This window comes from Catharus ustulatus, chromosome 5, assembly GCF_009819885.2.
Source record: "Catharus ustulatus isolate bCatUst1 chromosome 5, bCatUst1.pri.v2, whole genome shotgun sequence".
NCBI lineage: Eukaryota > Metazoa > Chordata > Aves > Passeriformes > Turdidae > Catharus > Catharus ustulatus.
The window spans coordinates 29,679,052-29,700,147 of NC_046225.1; positions in this window are offsets into that span (position 1 = coordinate 29,679,052).

Below are 21,096 nucleotides of genomic sequence, written 5' to 3' on the forward strand. Positions count from 1 at the left end.
ATTCTGAGAAATACAAATGGATGTTTGTAAATCAGACATAAAGTGGTACAGGAGCCTGCACAAGCAAATAGTAAAAGCTGGATAGGATATAAAAAGATGTAGGGTGCCTTTGGGAGTGCAAGAGATGGAGGAGTAAATGTTGAGAAAAGAATTAATCAGAAACGTCAGAGAAAAAACAGTGAAAACCAAAAAAGATAAACATAGTTTGTAAGGAGGATTTTAGTTATTTCCAAAGCAAAAAAGAGCTTGAAGGGTCTGAGGCTTGAAGCACAAAGCATGATATTTATGCAGGGAGTTATTATAAAACATTTGATGAGACGGGTTTTGGTGGCAGACAGGTCTCACGGCCAAACTAGAGGCATGAGAAAGTAGGGTGGGATGACATGGGATCAGTAGCTGTAAGCATGGTATTAAATTAATTTTGAACAATTCAATTCAAACAACAAAGGAGAGAGGAATTTGTACAGACAGGTGGAAATATAGATGACTGAGGCAAGATCAGAAGGAGCTTATACTTCAGGGAGTATTCACTCCATGCAATACCTCTTTTGTCTCTGTGTTAAGATCAGTAAACTGACTGAGAAGCATTTGCTTCTGTGCTACATTAACTTTCCTTGAATGATGGGGGGATGGACAAGGAGGGCACAAGTGTGGTGCTAAATAGAAGGGAGGCTTAACACCTCCGCTTTTGACAGCAATAACTTGCTAGATCAACTGATTGTCTCACACAACCTTACTCTAAGGTGCGTCTGTTGTGACTCTGCTCTTTCCAGGATCAGGAACCAAAAAACAAACAGTTAAGATGGAGTCTAAGGGAAGCTATCATAGGGGGATCAATGAAGGTTAGGGGGTCAGATCAAGAAGGTCAGAGTAAGGAATTTGTGACAGAGAAGTGAGAAATGCCACTATCAGCAAATAAAGCAGATAAATCATGTTAGGAAGAATGAGAATAAGAAAAAGGATGGACAGAATTAGAGACTTGGCAAGTAAAACTTATACGGAGTGAATATGAAATAAATTTAATTTAGAGTACTTTTGTTTGCTTGTATCTTTGATTGACCTAAAAGAAAAAGTGCATTGGAGATGCCTGCAGACTCCCTAATAATGTGTCTATGAATACACAGCAAATATGTGCTTTTCCTGAAATGATCTACTGATTTTTGTTTTTCCTTCTACCTTAAGCATTTTAATGCCTAGCAGTAAAGTGTCAAACCTTAGCCCCTCCCAATCATTCCCTCTTGTTCCCCTGCTTAAGAATGAAACACAGTATCTTGAACACCCAGAATGCAAAAGAGGAGCTAATCATTGGCTCACATTGTGGCTGGCAGGACAGGCCCGCCTCTTTGGCTTGTGCTGACAAGCTGTTTATGTTTGTGCACAGTCACCCTTTAACTCAGCCGTCCGATGCCTGTAATGGGACCAACTGTCTGAATGCTGCAGGGAGCTAAATGTTCTCATCTGAGGCACAGTAAATTTCAGCCTCTGATTCTCCCGCCTTGACTCTATGGAATGCTAGTAAGTTGCCTTCTGTCTTGTTGTGGCTTTTCTCATAAGGCTAAGGGCATGTTTTAGCAAGGCAGGTAGGTGCTGTCATTCAGAGAGGCAGCTATTAAAGCATTTTCCTCTGTCTGAAGTAAAAGAGCAACTACTTTGTATGCAGTGTCATGACTGCAGGGACCGCACAATTTCAGTCTCAAATGACACCTTCCTGGAAGGCAAAAGGGAAGAAGTTAATAAGGACACAACCCATTTAAACTAAGTTGTTTGGATATATGTATATAGGATCTATGTATGTATATAGGATGTATGTATAGGATATATGTATATAGGATGTACATATACATATATTTCATTTAATCTGCATCTAGTTCTTATTTTTAGATGCATTTACAGTATTTGATCATCCGGTCTAATTTTAAACAGCAGCACTTTCTGCAAGGTCGTAAGTGGTGTGGTTTGGAAAAGTGTGAAATGGCTGGAAATTAGATACTATAAAATGAATGCTCCCCAAAATGCTGATAGGTGCTGTCATGTTTGAATATATGTACCTAGCAGTAGAAAAAGAAAGTCGTGGTCAGAGATATCTGTCCTCTTTGTTGACTAGGAATTGTTAATGGGAACTGCTCACAGCTCCACAGAGCAAAAGACTGCTAAGATGGAATGAGCATGACTTCTTGCATCTTCAGTATGCTCTTTTTAATTTTCAGAATTTGAAATCAAATATTTCCTGTTTGGGCATTATTCTTCAATTTACGCTGCACTGCATATATTGATGGACTTTTTAGATTTTCTCTTTTACCATCTACACCAGCAAAGAAAATCTTAATGTCCCTGTCAGAGCTGACCACCATGCAGAATCTCAGAACTAGTCTGCTCCTGAAGTTTGGGCAAGTCTATGTGCAGATTTCATGTGGTAACTGGGGCTCAGGCTGTGAGTTCAAGATACCTGAGGAGGAGAAAGGTGGCTGTCACTGTAAATAAGCATGTTCATTATTTCCCTATTTAAAATCACAGGAAAGTAAGTTGCAATCAGATCTTCATTAATTAGCCTTGACTCATGAAAAAAAAAAAAATCCAAAAAGCAAATCAAAAACAAGGCCTGATGCCATGCTCCTTTCAGCTTGTTTAACTTGCTCCCGTGGATGTACCCAATAGGGGAATCCCAGGGGATTGTGCCTTTGTCTCTGCAATGCTGCTTATGTTTTGGGGCTGTGCACAGCTTCTGCAGACAGCCCTGGGGCAGCTTGGAAACTTTTGGTTCAACAGTCCTACTCACCTATAGAATCTTAACGACTGAATCATTCAATGAGTTGTGGACTGCAGAGGGCCAGTCAAGCAATATTATGTTTAGAAAGCAATGGCTAAGAAACAACTAGACAGAAACTTTCTAATAACACTGATCAAATTACAGGCAGCTGTTGGTACATTTTAGGTGGGTCTTAATGCTGATGATTGTTGAGTTCTGAGTCTGAGCCTTCTCTACAGCAGTACAATGCCTGTGTGGTAGTGTATGAATTAAAGCTAATTACCGCAATAAGCTGCTTCTGTGCCAGGCTGTGAATACAAGCCAGAGGGTTTCAGTCAGTTGCACTGAGCAGCAGATAGATACTAAGCCTTGATTAGTAAAGATATTTTTTGTCTATAGATTAATAAAGCAGCATCTCAGTACTTCAATGAAAGCCATGATATACACTACACACCTAGGAATTGTTGTGTGCCCTCACAGTACATAGTTAGGAGCAATCAATATGCTCACCACATTGTCTCTTGACTAAAGAAAGAAATCCCTTGTGCATCACAAGCTCAGCACAACATGGCTGGCTCTGAAGGGGCAGACTGTACCTGTTTGATTTGCATCAGGGTAAACAGGCTGGAAATTAAAATTATTTTTTTTCCCTCCCAGAAAGATAATTTTGAAGATGTATTTACGGGGCTTGCTAAAACAAGGTGCTGAATCAACATCCTTCATAAAATAACTTCTCTGAATGGAATAAGCTAGAATTGCACTTTTTGATTCTGAGCTGGTAGGCAGTTTGTGAAAACAAAGTTATTTACTAATAGTAATTATCTTCTCTGGGAATCAGAGAAGCATATCATGATCAATCTACAAAAGAAGGAGATAAAATTTGCAGGGAATCTGGAAATAGAACTGCTTAATGTGATTCATTTTCTTCCTCTGGTTATGTAGGTGTATTTTCCAATACTTTCCTGTGGCTGAGTATTTAGTCTGCAGGCACACTTGTAATATGGCTGTTCTTCAGAACTTAATGAAAGGTATTCACTTGGGGTTGACTGAAATCCTGACCTCTTACCAGTATTTCCCAAATATATTAATGGTTACCAGATTATTAGATTCCCAGTGCCCTTGGGAATATCAGACCAGCTCCCAAACTGGATCAATATCTTGGGAAGGAACAACTCTCTAAATTACTAAGAATTTTGAGTTATTGGAGTGTTAATTCATTACACTGGGCATTTGATTTTTTAGTGAAAGCAGAAGGCTTTAAGGGTACTTTTTGCCTCAGTGTTTATTATTAGGGGGTGCTGTCCTGATATGTCCTGCATGCTTGACATGTCAGTTAAGGGATATGATAAGGGAGAGCCTGTGAGTGAAATAATATTGCATGTGTCTCCCTCCCATAAGCTCTTTGAGTCTGATCAGGAAACTGAACTGTCAGGTAACAGGAAAAAGTCTGAGGATCTGAAAGAAGCAATGTCAGCCTTGTGTCAGGTTTGGACAGATTTCCTTGTAAAGTCAGTCACTATCAGAAGTCAGGTCTCTATAGGGAATCACTCACTATCAGAAGTCAGGTCTCCATAGAGATAAAGGCTGAGATTCGCCTCCTCATCCTCCTTGGGTAAGTTGTCCTCTCTCTTAAATCTGAACCCTCTGACTGATATCTCAGTTTTCACCTATGCATATGAAAGCTTTTAAAATCTTTCATTATGGCTTTTCCCCCCACCCAGTTCCCTTTTCTTAAGTTTTTGATGCTAGGTTGTTGCCACTAAAGTGGAACATACTGGTAGGTTCTAAAACAATGAAAAATGCTAAGCATGCAGCCTTTTCCATTAAAAAAGCAGCAGGGCTATAGTACCCAGATATTACTTATTATACTCATACATTAAGAGCAGAGGGTCTTCCTCTAATATATGCATTTTATTTTGGTGATGCTACCTGGAGAAGGTACTCCTCTTAGGAAAGGAAAGGATTGCTAGGCAGGTTATATGTGTAAAATTCACCCTAGGAGTATAGAGGAAGTCTCTCAACCAGGTATTTACCACAGGTCTCATTCTTCAGGTGGCCTGCCTGAAATATAATGGAAAACTTGGGTTAAGACAGAGAAAAAAGGGATTACTTCCTACCTTCCTTGCCTGTGACAGAGAGCGAATGGCAGTGGCTAAGTTGTCTTCAGGTCTTTTCTGCCTTTAAAACATCAGTTTCTACCAGTTTCCACTGATTCCTTTGACTCATCTCCCTCCTGTCTGATATATCTGGCCTCTGTGCTAGCCAGCAATGCTGAAAAGAAGCAACCTTCAGTGGCATTCCAGCACTTGCACTAGCTGTGCACTGCTCGCATGCTGGGAACGTTTCCTTGGACTCCATGGACAAGCCCTAAACTTTCTTCTTACTAGAATTAGTGGCTTATAGAACAGGCTCTCTGCGTCGCTGCTTTCCTTTGATAGTGTGTTAAAGGCACAGTTGTGCGAACTACCTTTTTTATGGTACATACAGGACTGGTTTATTAGTCAGATGGCTCATTTCTCTCTTTAGCTCACCTCTCTCTGGCCCAGAAGGCAAACTATATCCCCATGTGTACTTAAGTAGGCAGGAAATATTGTAGATGCCATGGTTTCTTCATCCATTAAGAAGCTTTTAAATATTTGTTTCCTTATTCTTGCCTGTGTAGTTGCCCAAAAATCTAAGAAATCAGCAATTTTAGCTTGTGGCATAAAATCTCCTTAATTAACAGGGTATCTTGCTGTGTTCTTCTTCGTTGTTGCTGTCTAAAAAAATTATCCCAGCTGTCATCAACCTTTTCCTCTTATCACTGCCCGTTCACAGAATGTGAAACTGAGAAGCACTGTATCCATTAAAATTCAAGGAGTGCACTGCAGTTTCTCTGATGAAATGAAATTATTTTGTGGCTTGTTTTCTTCTCAACATCTTTCTTCTTGTGAAGCATCTTAGATGATACTTTACCTAATCCTCCCTAATGTAATCCCCTAATATACTGCCAAAAGTTAACATTTTTTATACTAATATCCTGTCATGGAATTCTGCAGGTCATACACTGGCAAAACTCTTGCTGCACGCAATAGAGAGGGTGGTTACTTAAGGACTGAAATGGAACTGTGAGAATTACAATCTCTTCCCATATGTGTACTTTAATTTCTGCTTCTGACTGGGATGCTTGACTTTAACCTGATACCTTTGGCCTTCTTTTTAATTAGTTTTCAAATGTGTAAGAGCAAATGGATAAGTAGTTGATGAGGTTAATACCAAGTCCAGCAATGCAGTGGCTTAGCTTTCAGGACTTTTCAGACATTGCCTTCAGGAGAGCACCTATCTAAAGAAATGTCTTCTTCTCTCTATTTTCTCTGTAATTTTCTCCTGATACCTACTCTTCTCTACCCCTTTGAAATCTATACTTAACACTCATATAACACTTTGGGATCCAGAGCTACATCGAAACATTTCCTTGGATCATACTGGCTATGGAAAATGTTACACTGTCACATTCTGATACACAGATAGGAAGCCAGGGCTAATGTGGCTCTGGTTGCAAAAAAGAGGATGCAAGAGTGGCAAGAGATGTCCACGTGGACAGAGTGGGGACAGAATCTCTTATATGCATGCAAGTATGTGTAGTACAGTGATTTCACCGGTATAAGGCGCACTGGAGCATAAGCCACACATTTTTTTTGCAGCAAGGATCCGTGCACAACAAAGTAACCAATTAGTAATGGAATCATGCGATTGAGGGGTTTACTGGCTCGGCCCCGCTTGGGGCCGGGCAACTCCGGCCCTGCTCAGGGTGGCCACCAGGGAGTGGCTCTGGCCCCGCTCACCGCTGCTACTGGGGAGGAATGCCGCTGGCTGCTGCTGCCGGGGAGCAACGCCACTGGCTGCTGCCGCCAGCTGCTGCCGCTGGGGACCAGCCCCGCTGGCTGCTGCTGCTGGGGAGCAGGGGAGCAGTGCTGCTGGCCGCTGCTGCAGGGGAGTGCAGCTGCCGCTGCCGGGCTCGCTCGCCCCGGCCTGCTGCCTGCAATGCCACCACTGGGCTCACTCGCCCCGGCCTGGCGCTGCCTGCACCGCCACCACTGGGCTCACTTGCCCCGGCCTGGTACTGCCCCGTCGTGACAGTGGGAACCTGCTCCCCCTGCCATGCAACAGAGTAACCAATTTGTAACAATCGCACAATTGCAGGTTTTACTGGCAGGTGCTCAATTCACGAGCTCGGCTTGCACCTCGGCTTGCACTTTTGGGTTGGCAAATTTCAGAACTTTGTCCATATATAAGGCGCTCTGGAGTATAAGCCACACTCCCGGGTTTGGACCAAAATTTTAGTCAAAAGGGTGCGGCTTATACGTGTGAAATTACTGTAATTATGTCGAGACAGACTGGACTAGCACCATCACCAGTCCTTTATTTAAAAATTCTCATGCTTTCTCTCAGTGAACTTTGCTCAGGTAACTCTACACAGTACTGACTCCTTTCCTCACAAGCAGCTCTATACAGCTCTAACTCCTTTCCCTGTAGGCAGCTCCACACAGGACTGAGTCCTTCTCTGTGCATGTTTTCTTCTTCCTTCTGCATGACTGGCTAAACCCCAGCCTGTACCTTACCCAGCACCTAACCCTGTCTGTCTCTCACACAGCATCTTCTTACATTGTCTGTCCTTTGCACAACTGCATGTCCCTTATCTCTGCACAGCAGCACACACTCCATCCCAAACTGCAGCAGACTCCAATTCTCAAGCTCCAACTACAGCTTGTAGGCAGCTAGCCCACTCTTCTATAACACCCACCCTTATTGGGCAGGCAAGGCTGTTTCCACTATTCTTCTACACCTATGTAGATAAGGACAGTTTCAAGTTTCAGTAGAAGAAGTCTTGTTTCCTACCTGTCCCAAAGCTCTGCTCAGCTTCAGGCCTGTCAGCCTTTTGCTCTGGCTTGTAGTGTCTTCTGGCCTCAGGCCCCTCATCCGTAGTCCAAGTCTCCCTCTCATCCCTGCGTAGGGAGGGCATGTAGCCTTCCCCTGTCATATGTACCCCTTGCCTTACTCACAAAGTTCACAACCTCTTCATATTTCTGCCACAACTCTTTTCCTATCCTAGAGGCACCTTTTTTCCTGGCATGCTATGTCCTATCCTCCTGAATCTCTGTGTTCCATGCCATTTAAGATGTTTGTTCTCCCTGCCTCTCAGCCCTTAAGAGCTTCCCCAGAGCTCTTCTCTGCTTGCTGTATTCTCTTCCTGCTCTCTGTCTTCCTCACTACAGCCCAGTGTTTGTGGTCTGAGAGACAGAGGGCTCTTTATTGTACCCTGGAGTTTCAAGTTCTTCAGTGCAAAGGTCGCAATGTTATAGATAATAACCAAATCAAGTAGAATTAAATAGCAAAACAGCAATTTTTATTTTTGCGACCGAAAATACGGTCCTGGGAAGCCACAAGCGAAAACACGACAGCGCCGAGCCCGGGGTCGGCACTGGGTGGACACACACGCTGATCTGACCTCTATTGCATCAGATCCCCCTGTGTTCACACCCTGCCATCTCAAAGAGTCCAGCTTTATACAGTTTTTCCTGGTCTGAGGCGAGAATTTCCTTTGTTTCTGCTGCAGATTCTCATATTTAGATTAAATCTTTTTTCTGGTGCTGTCCTGGACAAAGGTCCTTCCTGCGTGTTGATGAAGGCTGTGTCTGCTCTGCATTGATGTGTAATTTTCCTTGGGAGTGCTTACGGGAACCAGCGGAGGTGATCGGCTGTCTGATATGTGGTACTTGGCAGGTCCTTTTCCTGTCCGTTGTGGAGATCGCCGGGCTAGGTCTGTTGATATGCTAATTACGGCCATTGTCTATGGCCCTGGGTGCTTGGTGTTTTAAGAGGTTCTTTTTACTTTATTTTATTTCATACAATCCTTTTATATAAACACGAATTATAACATATATCACAGCAACATACTTTATTTTTCCTCTTTGTTGTACTTGAAGGCAGGAAAGTAGGGCAGGTCCAGGGTAAACCAGGCACGTACTAGTTTTTTGTGTGCTGTAAAGGGGAATAGCTCCAAGCAGGTCGGAGAAAGACTAAACCAAGAAATATATAAGCATGGGGGGTTTTTTGAGGTTTTTGTTTGTTTGTTTGTTTTTGTTTGGTTGTGGTTTTGGTTTTTTTGTTTTGTTTTGTTTTGTTTTTTTAGAAAATGTAGTCCCTTCTATTTTTCTTGGGAAACAAAGTGTCCGGTATTCAACAAATATCTTCTGAACCAGCTTCAGGCCCAGAGCTGCTTTTGAACTGTTTGCTGTGATTCTTCATATGATAATTTCTTTGTGGTGCCGTCACATGGTAACATGTCTTATTCTTGGATGAATTATGTTTTCAAACAAAAAGAGGCATTTGGACACATTACTTTTGGTTCAGAACTTTTCATGAATGAAGACATACAAAAATGTCGTACATTGGAGTTTCCTGGATAGTTGCTTTTGAAAGGAAGTTTACGTGTATGGAAGTTTGTGCAAAACAGTAATACTGAGACAGTACAATTTTACAGGAGCCAGGCCAGATGGTTAATTTCTGAGAGTAGCAAACTATGGTTCAGAGCAGTGCAGAGCAGAAGAGTGAATGCCTATATTTAAGGGATGTGGTTGCCACGAAAGTGTGACTGAAGACCTTGAAGTAGGATTAAAGTCAGGAGGAGTGTAGGGCTTACCTGCTGTTACATGGTATATTTTTATAAGAAACTTGAGCATTTGGTTGCAGTTGTCTTTCTTCCCCTGCTCCAGTCCATAATGTCTGCAGCACTCAGTGGGCACCTATGAGCTAATTCACCTCTCTCAGATGCATTTTTTCACAGGGCAGTTTTCTGTCAGGCAATGAGCTGTATCTGTTCACTGGAAGTCCAATTAGTGCCTCAGTGTGAGGGTGTATTCAGAGGGGAACAGGGCCTTTGAAAACAGTCTAATATTTGTCTTTTGAATTTATGTTCTTTTAATATTTGACCTTTCCTGATGAAAACTACTGGGGCATATACATTGTGTAGTGTTTGCTGACTTGTTGCTTAAAGACTATGAAGTATCCAGCCATTAACTTCGTTTCTGCAGACTTCCAGGTGGGACAAAGGAATCATCATTTTGTCTCACTTAGAAGGGAAAAGGCTGTGTATGTCTCCATCACCAATGAATGAGCTCGTGTACCCCAGGCAAGTCCAGATCCCTGCAGACAAAGATGTAAATGAGACTTGATAGGAAAAGCAACTTAGTTATGCTTATTCTCCTTCTTTTTTTTTTTTCCTGGGGACAGCCAGGGGCTGCAGGCAGTAGTGAAAACAGAAGAAGCCTTGAGGCTTCTCCAACAATGACATCAAGGTTATAATGCATTCTGGTTTTGTCTGAGCTGTATTTTTTCTTTCTGTGGAAGAGAAGTGATACATTACAAAGCAAAATACATACACAATGAAAAAAAATCAAAAGCACTAAAACAGCCACCCCATTATCATCTAAGAATTGGAGCAGGCAGCAAAGGATTATCACATGGTATCTCTTTGGAAGATCAGCTAACAGTTATGTGTCTTTTTGGAGGGGGACAGGCTTTTGCCAAACTCAGGTCACTGGGCACCAAGCTGAAGTGCTATGATAAAATATGTGAGGCCAGACCTACCGAATGCAAGTTTAGCATCTGAACCCAGACCTAAGGCAGCTGTTCCATGTGCTGGATTTAAAATGTTGATGATAAAATAATTAATAATGTCACAGCTAATTTGTCTTTTAAAGATGCGTTATTGTCAGTGCCAAAATCTACATCATTTTATTTCATTACATGAACTGAAGCTTCACTTTGAACTCTTCCAGGGGTCTTAGTTTATTATTAGTTTATCAGACCCATGTTTTTTCAGTCAGTACAAAGCCTACCAGCTTGTTTGCATCAGAAGACTCATCTAGAACTTGAGTAGTGACTGACTAGAAATCTGCATAAATATACTTAAAGTCCTACACTAAGTGGTCTAGTGTTAAAACCAAAGGTGGACAAACACATGTGGTGAGACCCAGGCTTGTTAATCTACCATCTTGAGCTTCTATCATTTAGGTAATTTCACAGATTCAAATTAAATGGAAGGTGCATCATTCCGTAAACCAAGACCTTTCACTTGTCACTTTCTCAGTATTTAAGCTACAAAAAAAAAGCTGATTGAAAAACAGATTACTTTCAACTATTCCTTTGCAATGCAGTGCTCCCAATACAACCACACTAGACTACATGGGAGCAGAGTTCAGACCAAGAGTGATACATATTCTGCCCCTTCCTGTGTGTCAGTCATTGACTGAGGAGGGACCCTTTTCCCTTGCATTAAGGAATGTGAAATGGCATTTGAAAAATCCTTTCAAGCATCTACATATTGTAATACATAACCAGTATCTAAGCTTTATCTTACTCCACTCTTGTCCTACTAATACTGCTAACAAAGCTGAGCTTGGTGAAACATTGATATGGAAAATAACAGTGTAGTTTTGTAGCTGGCATTTGAAAATATCTTAAATGGAAGCTGCCATTTTTCTAAAAAGACAAATTGCTCCTAGAAAGTTGTTTTTCCTATCTGATCTGTTCTTTGTTACAGTCTTTCCTATATGAAGCTTTCTAGAGTAAATTTTCTCATCATCAAAGTGATGAATATCTTCCATTTCCATTTCTCCAGAAAGCCAAGATCCCTGTGCTCAACACAATGCTTGACTGCCCCAAAATTCACAAAGTTTGAGAATGTGAGCATCAAATAATGCCTTAGATCCAGGCAACAGTGAGGAGACACACAGTTGGCCTGCCTGGAGGCAGGAGCTATGTATGAACAGTAGGATACTGGTACCTCATAGAGATGAGATAAAAAAGGAAATAAAAAATACAAAATAAAAAAGGAGATAAAATTGAGTAAGAATGATCCCCAGAGCCTGGAAAATGACAGGTCATTTAAAATTGATCTATTGTTTTTGAATCTTGAATTTTCTTGAGGCTTTCTTGAGGAATTGCTATTTGTGAAAGTCACCTTTGATGTAAATGGGCTGGGTTTTTTGAGAGAACAGATATATTGAAGACCACCTGACAGATCAGTGTGAATTAATGCATTTGCTCCTTTGGGGGAATAAACATTCAGCTAGCAAAAGGATCACAAACTGAAAGTGGTTATTTCCACTACTCTTCTCTTTATTACCATGTCTCACAAAAAAACCCAAAGAAACAAAAAACCAAAAACATTCTTATTCCAAAGATCACAGTCATTCATTTTCCCAAACCTGTAAGTCTGCTCTACAAGGATCGAGTTCTTTGGTATCATGGAAAATATCAGTAAAAACATGAGGTAGTCAGTTCACCCCACTTGTTTACTAAGTGGGAGAATAACTCAACTGTTACCAAACCCTGCTTATTGCAGTTTCAAAAAAATACTATTATTTACTTAAGGTGACATCTGTGCATTTTGTGTGTTTTGCTGCTTACTACCCTTACAGGAGAGCAGAAGGAGGAAAATGCTAGAATGCAGGCAAAGTTGCCCAACTTTGGTAGCAGCTGAGTCATAGGGCACATGGAATCTGTTCTCAAAGATCTCTTGTTTGTGTGGGGTGCCCTGGTGTAAAATAATACAGCTGAGTTCATGTGTAGCCTTTTACATTGGATCACTGGATTGTATTTCACGTATATGGACAGCTGCCTTTTTTCATAAAAACTGTAGGAATATAATACCTTTGGGATCTCTACCTGATGTGACTGAAATTATTTAGTGGGTTATACAACTACTGGAAGAAATTGTGACAGCACAGGCAAAAATCAACACAAAAAATTAATTCATAATTTCCTCCTTTGCTCCTACTGACTAGAGAGCCTTGTTTTTTGTGTTTGGTGTTGTTTTTTTGTTATTGCTGTTTGCTTGTTTGTTTGGTTTTTTTGGGTTTTTTAAATCATTCAACTGCTTTTGGCTTTAACAGTGCAGTTGTGTCAGTCCTGGATCCAGGTACGAATGAATAGACAATCAGCACAATCCTGATTGTGCCAAGATGAAAAACTGGGCAAGTGACAAGGCTCAGGGCTTTCAGGCAGAGCATTTACAATGGTGTTTTTATTTTATTAATGACTCACTGTACTGATTCACCAATGCTTTAATGAAAGCTGCCTTGTTCAGAGAGTCTCACTGTTCAAGCAGAGTAAGATTATTCGCGGTAAAAAGCTTGAAAAGTCTTCTGCTAAAACCAACAACTAAACAAAACTTGTTATTTTAAAGAACACACAGGTAACAGCAGCTTTAATTTTAAGTAATGGTAACACTTTTTTTTATCCACCATGATTTTTTTTCTTGATTTTTTTCGGGAAAAGAATCTTCTTCAGTCCTGACACAGAAGGCATGAAGTATCCAAAAATACAGGTGTCTCCTTAAGCCTTTGATACTTGAATGTAATCAGGGCACTAGATCTTTAAAGAGATGAAAATAGGGGCTGAAGGTGACGTGTGGGCTTTGTATCATGCACTTTCATGGGGTGCATATCAAAACTTTGCTTCTGCTACTTTTGGTAAAATGTTCATTCTGGTAATAAATGGTTTAAACCATCCTAGAAGTTCCCTATTCGGCAACTGTCCCCTGGCTCTGAGTTGCCTTAGTAGAAAAAAAACCCCACCAAAACAAAACAAAACAAAACAAAACAAAACTTACCAACACATTAGATTTGCTTCCCACCTGGAAGCATTTAGAGGATGTAAAGGGATCAGCATTCACGTCCCTGTTTATAAAAAACAGGTTGTTGTAAATGACTTGGTAAGTTGTTGACGATTTCATATAACGCATTGGATTTCCCTGCCCCTTTCCAGAGAGGCTGCTTGCGCTGGGAGCGACGGAGGGCCGCAACGTCAGTTTGTTTACACAGCGGGGTGTGTGGGGACCCGGCTGTCACTTTCTTGAGTGGTGGGTGGTGCTCTGGGCTGCTGAACGCTGCCTGGGGGAACAGTCAGGCATCTGCAGACGGGAGACCATCGCGCTATGCGGGCAGCTGTTTATTTTCAAAGCCTTTGTATCTCAGGTTAATTGTAAGGCTGATGCTGAGGGAGTTCTGCTAAAAGTGGACTGTGTACGTTCCCTGGTTTGCCTTTAATTTGCAGTTTATGAAAACCAGATGGATGACTGAACACTCTGCAAGTTAGGGTAGGAATGGGATCTTCTGGCATAAGAGGAGCTTTTACAGAAAACATTGAGATAAGAGGATGCAGGCTCAAGCTAGATTGTTTCTTCCCTCCCCCGACTTTGTCTATTTTTACTGCAGCATTGGTATGTGTCCAAGGAAAGTCGGCCATATCATTCGGAAGTACAAGGGGATAAACTTCTGACTGTCGGTTCCCTTCAGGCTGAGAGACTCCAGAGTAAATGAACTGGGAGAGAAAGAATTAAAAAGAGGGATTTCTTTAGGTGAACTTTTTTGGTTGTCTGCTCTGCCAACAGCATTGTAAAATAACGAAGAAACCGCAGCAGTTCTTTCCTGTCTTTCTAAATAACGTAAGTTGCCCTTTCACACTCATCTCTAAATGTTCGTGAGGTTTTTCTGCTTTCGAGTATTTTGTGAGAGCAGTGGTTTTATAGCCAGTGAGCTCTTGCCAGGAGCTCTGCTGTGTGAGTGAGTGGATTACTTTGTCTTTCTAAGTCAGGGTGGTATCAGGGGAGCCGAGCAGTTTGACACCGTCTTTCGTTGACAGTCGTGTTATCTTGACTTTAGATGGCTGTCGAAATCTTTAAACCTTTTCAGTGTTTGTGCAGAATTTTGTTTCTAGCTGGCAAAAGACAATAGCAAATGTTTTGATCAAACTGTTCATGTCAGGCTTGCCGTAAGAGCAAGCGTTTCAAAGGGGACTTTGTGATTTCATGTAAAGAAGACAGGATGTGACAAGGGGAAAAAAATGTTTCCTGCACTTTAATATTTAAAAGAAATAATTGAAACAGAGCCAAAGAGTTTGCTTAGGAAAGAAATAGTGATGTTTATTCAAAGCAAAATAATGGCTCTGTAAATCTGAGAGGACAATGCCAGGGTCTAATTAGGAGAGACAGTTTACTTTTCACGGTGGTTCATTTTTTGAAGCTGGAAGTTGGCATTAATGTTGCCGTATTCTGTTGTGCTTTTATAAAATGTAACTTGAGCCATTACCTGATGCATAGTTCTCCGTAGGTTTTTGAGGTAGGTTGATTACTCTCCTTTTAGTTCATTTTGCTATTTTCAAAATGCTGTCAGGCAGATTGATAGGTTTAAGCAAAACAAGGGGTATAATTACAAATAATATACCAGGTAGTATACTACGAATAAAACAAGAAATAGACCAAGAAAATCACCTTGAACTCAAACATTCATCAGACCAAAGCAATGACATAGATGTTCATTTACAGAGGACAAATGAGAAAATTGTTGTGAAAGTACAATGACTAAATAAATATTTCTTAGATAAGGATGTTGCTCAAGAAATGTTGCTTTCTGTTCCAGCCTTGGATTTTTTGGTTTTGTGGGCAAGGGATTTATCACCTAGATAATTGTCTGTGACCAACTATTATGATCTAATAATCAGAAGTGTTTTTCCTCAAATTTCCACATTGCTTGTGTGAAAACAAATTACATTGACCAGCAATACTAATGAGAGATTCTAGACAATGTGAATATTTTAAATAAGCTTGGGAATATAAACTGTAGGGCTTGAAAAGCATATTAAAATGTTTGTTTTGTTAAAATCTGTATAAACTTGTTTATTTGCAAGTTAGTCTCATAATTTTCTGGATAATATCTAAATCATGGAGGGGTTATGGAGAGAAAGTACCAGAAAGCTACCATACCTGATCTTGGGACTGAATCATCCTGCTCTCAAACAAAGGCAGCAGAGAGAGGAGTTTGTTCCCTGTTTCCAGAGGACTTGGGGGAGGAATCAGTCTGTTAACTGCTGACAAAATGAAATAAGGCTTCTGTGCTTTGGCCCTCATCCAGAACTGCTTACCAAGCAATACATAAACAAAGCTTTCCTCAAACTTCTCAGCAAAGCATCTGACAAACTTGTGTTGTGAAAGACACTCTCATGTCTTACCTGGACCTGCAGTGCCCACAATTTGGTTATAAAGGACGGGTTTGTGTTTTCTTTGTGGAGTGTTCATTTTAGTTCTTGAGATTCATCCTTTTTCCTGACAAATGGCTTTGATAGGCTTTTAATAATTACATCTTTCTTCAGGGAGAAGGCTAAACAGAATTTTGGTTCAAGGAGTGTTTCTAACACGTGCTGCTTGAGAGCTAGAAAGAAAATTTAAGTCGGTTTTAAGACAGAACCAATTCGAGTTTTGATTATAGGGTTTCTGGGTATAGGGAACGATTAAAATTGTGGAAATAATTATTTCAGTCAACTGGGAAAGATGTTTTGACTTCTTTATGTAATTTGTAAAGGGAGACAGCAAATGAATCCTTATAGATGCAGAATAAGAATTAGAAGTACATCTAAATTGAAGGCTTTGGGGAAACGGTGGGGGTAAATGTGTCTTAAAAGTTGATCTTTTTCACACCATTGATTTTTGATGAAATCTTGCATTTGAGGCTAGATTTGAGACAAGCAGTGTCCATGGCCTGGTGGCACACTCAAGTGCTGTTTGAATTCTATGTCCAGCAGCATGCACAACATTTGGAACATTAGACCTTATCTGGAGAAAGATGATAATTCTGCTCGGGGGTTTTCCCAGCCCACAGTACTATTCTTTGTCTGGAAATCCTGGTTTTAGATTGAAGCTCAGGTTGTTTACTGGAAAATTCCAGATAATTGCTGCTTGAAGGCATCCTAAAAGCATACTGGGCCTGTCTTTGCCTGATAATGGAATTTCATTAATTCGTAACAAAACTAGAATTTGGACAGCTTATGTGAACACAGCAATGCTCCTGATTCTTTTGAGGAAAACTGAGGAATTAAATTAGCTGAATAGGTAGTGGGTATTCTAATCCGGAGAACAAAGTGCTGTACATTACTATACTGAAGTTGAAGTTTAATCATCTGCATAAAGAATTAAACATACACAGTTTTGCAGAAACATGTAATACTGTGCCTAGACACATGAACTATTTTTTATAAAAACAAAGGCACAATGCATAGTAGGTTAGGATAAATCCTTGAGCCGCATTTGATTTGATCAGATGCCTTATTGTCTCGTAAGAATTAAATGTGTCTGAGGATACAAGTGTAGCTAGTTTGAACTATTTTTTTATATACAGCAGCAAGTATATGTTATTGCAAATAATACATTCAGTTTATAAAGAATGTTCCTTAATACAGTGGCATTATATAAGAGAATTTCAAATTTAATTAGTTGTTTTACAAACAATGTAGTATTCTGTATTATAAAATGCCACTAATTCCAAAGCCCTAAAAATTTTCTCATGGAATTCTGCTCATCCATATTTTGCATGGTATCATCTATGAACTTGCCTTTTTAGTTATTGAAGCAATCCAGTGACTGTCAGATTGCAATCCACTGTTGCAAATGCTACACTTGGCTGACACCTTCAATGAAAATTATAATTATGAATAATTATATACAATTTCCAGAGACTGCAGGTTGTGGTTTTGTTTTTTGTAATGTTTCCTGGTAAAAAATCAAGGGTGGGGATTGCTAACCATGTGAAATGCATGGTATGAGCTGTTAAAAAAACTAGACTGAAAACAAAAATCAATATTTGTTAAAAGAAATCAATATTGGCAAGGAAATAATGACTATTTAGAGGTTTTTAAAATATTGAAGGGAAGAGAACAGGGCTTAGCAATCACATAAATGGACTCCGCCCCTCTATAGCTACATTTTTGATAAGTTACTTTTCAATACATGCTCCTATTGGAATTGGACTTGCTCTTCTATTTGTCATGTGACATGAATGGATTGCAGGCAGTCCTTTGATGTGCTGTAAGGTTTGTATTAACATGTCTGTAAAGGAAAGACCTGCTTGGTTGCAAACACTTACTAAATGAAATTTGGACAAATTCTTGTTTTGTGCCCAAGATTTCTTTTTCTTCCTTTTTTTTTTGATCAACTGAAATAAAGATTACCTTCCACTGAACAAAACCCGGGCTGACCTTTGGAGAAATGAAAATAGCATTTCATGTCAAACTTTCTGAAAGGTTTTATTTCTATAAAGACCATGTTTTATTTCTGTGGTTTAAATAGATAAATATTTATTGTTTAAATTGTAACATTAAAGGCATTTGCCTTTGTTTTCTACTACAGACTGTTTAAATATTTTTTGTCCAGTCCGTAGACATATTGCAGGTCACTCCTTCCAGTAATTGGGCTGGCTAGTTATATTTGAATTGGGCATTACTTATTTTGAAAGGTGATTTTAGCTGGAAGTCAGTAATTGAGCTTGACCAGAAATATCAGTTTATAATTGGAATACCATACAGTGAAACAAATGATGTAACATACCACTGATGTTATGTGTGGGGACAGCGAAGGATCTAGTCAGCTGACTAGTCTACTGGCAACCAGACAGCCTTCCTACTTGCTAGCTGGACTTCAAGGCAAAAAACTCAGAGGCAAATCACATTCAAAAGGAAGAATTGAAACTGGAAATGCAAATGAAATATAGTTCTTGAGGTGCTGAATACATAGATGTAGCAGGTAGATGTTGACTGGCTCTGTCCATCTGGCCACTGTCTATTTGCAGTAGGGATAAGAGAGACACAGCTAAATTAAGAAGAGACTAATCATAGACATGTGAAAAATGTTAGCAGCACGTACTCTTGCACTTCTTACATTACATGGTGAATCTGCTAACACAAGCATGAAAAGAAACTCATGCTGAAATGGCTGTGTTGGTTTATTGTTGGATATTAAATCTAGGCAGTAATGACTAAAGAATATGCCCTACCACTAGGGGAAGAGAAATGACATAAAAATTTGCTGTAATCATGTATACACTTAATGTTCCCTGGAAGAACTCCAAACAACTCTGCTTTTTATGGTCATGTACAGGTATTATTAATTGTCTCACTTTAAAACTATCTGAATGTTATCAGTTTTGGATGCATTAGAGGAGTGGTTGATTAAGAGGATAGTGATCTTCAGTCCTTATGACAAGGTGGATGCTCTTTGTGGAAGAGACATAAGGATTGAAGTAGATGCAAAACTTTTGATCAGATTTTAAATGCTTGAGATGAATATTCAGCAATTTGTTTGCTCCTAATCGGTACAGATTTATTTGTTTTAGTATTATTAGTCTGTCTAAACATGTGTATGATCAATTTATTTGTGGGTGACTTTATGTTCTTTTGTCATGGAAGGCTATTTGTTTTGTGCTACCATGAGCTTCTGTTCTTGATTTTTTTTCTTGTAGTTCTGGAAACAAAGAGTGACAATCCCACTTTTTTTTTTTTCCTTTCTTTTTCTTTCTTTCTTTTTTTTTTTTTTTTTAAATGGGTTTTAAATGCTAGTTTTGAGAATACTCCTATAGCAAACTCATAATTTGGAAAGTTGTCATGCCTGGACTGATGGCTTAAAAAAAGTTTTTGTCCTTGTGAGGAGCTGTACTGTGCCTGCCTTCTTCTGCATCAAAATTCAGCAGCATCTGGTTATTTGTGAGCTTGAAGGTATATGATATCTACCAATCTGTTTTGTGAAGTGCTTGGGAGTTGATTTAGCAGGGTGTTGTGGGCTGGGGGAGGTTTAGAAATTTTTCCCATTATTATGTTAAGCTAGCCGGGGTGGCTCCCCTTTTAGCCGTTTAAGTGCTCAAAGGAATGGCTGGGCGGGCCCTGATTTTCTTGACTGCCGAAAGTGGAGTACTGCTTTTGTCCTTTGGCGGGTGGGGGGACACTGGCAGCTCGCTGGTTGAACTCGAGGAGAGAGGTTGCTTTCTCCGTCGGGAGATCAGGCTCCTTGGACTCGGACTGCCAAAGCTTCCTGCTTCTGAGAACTGGGACGCCCATGGTGAGCAGAGTGTTTTCCTCACCCTTCTCCCACCTGGGACGGCCGGTGCCGCCTCACTCCCCCTGCTTCTGCAGCAGCCGTGACTGAGAGGCTGCCTGCCCTGCTCCATCGGAACTGTGAGGACGAGGAGGGGCATCTGCGACTGGAAAAAGGGACTGAGACTGTTTCGTTCTGTTCTGTCACTGGTTTTTTTTTGTTCTCTTTCATATAGCTGATGCTGTTTTTGTTTGTCTTGTAAATATATCAGTAAAGAACTGTTATTCCAAACCCATACCTTTTTGCCTGAGAGTTCCTGAATTTCCATTTCCTGGCAATACTGTCCCTTTAAACCAGGACACAGGGAAAGAGCAGTGTCTAGATTATTTTGAACTCATAACTCTGAATAGTATTGTTATAGATAATAACCGAATCAAGTCGAATTAAATAGCAAAACAGCAATTTTTATTTTTGCGACTGAAAATACGGTCCTGGGAAGCCACAAGCGAAAACACGACAGCGCTGAGCCGGGGTCGGCACTGGGTGGACACACACGCTGACCTGACCTCTATTGCATCAGATCCCCCTGTGTTCACACCCTGCCATCTCAAAGAGTCCAGCTTTATACAGTTTTTCCTGGTCTGAGGCGAGAATTTCCTTTGTTTCTGCTGCAGATTCTCATATTTAGATTAAATCTTTTTCTAGTGCTGCCCTGGACAAAGGTCCTTCCTGCGTGTTGATGAAGGCTGTGTTTGCTCTGCATTGATGTGTAATTTTCCTTGGGAGTGCTTATGGGAACCAGCGGAGGTGATCGGCTGTCTGATATGTGGTACTTGACAGGTCCTTTTCCTGTCCGTTGTGGAGATCGCCGGGCTAGGTCTGTTGATATGCTAATTACGGCCATTGTCTATGGCCCTGGGTGCTTGGTGTTTTAAGAGGTTCTTTTTACTTTATTTTATTTCATACAATCCTTTTATATAAACACGAATTATAACATATATCACAATCCCTCCCCTTCTATATAACCAAATTAATTCGTGTTCCCCTCTCAGTTTTCTTCAGACTCATCACTACTATCCCATTCCTCTATTGACTCTTCTCGATAATCTATGTAAGAGCGTTTATTTTTCCCTATTTGCTCTTCAAATTTTGCAAGTGTCTCTACTACACTAGTATCTACCTCCCGTTCTTCCAATTTCAGCAATTTGGATGCCTTGCCATTCGCTCTCCCAGATGCAATTTCTGGGTCCATGGGCATAGTAGCTATTTGCATGCCCTGCACCACTGAGTGTATTAATCTGATGAAACAAGGTATCAAGCATGGTAGGAAGATGACTCCAGCTACTGAGCACAGGATAAAGAACACAACCTTTTTCCACCATGCTCCCGAGAATAACTGTTCCCACCAAGATGCCTGGAGAATGGAATTCCACTTCTGGACAGGGACATG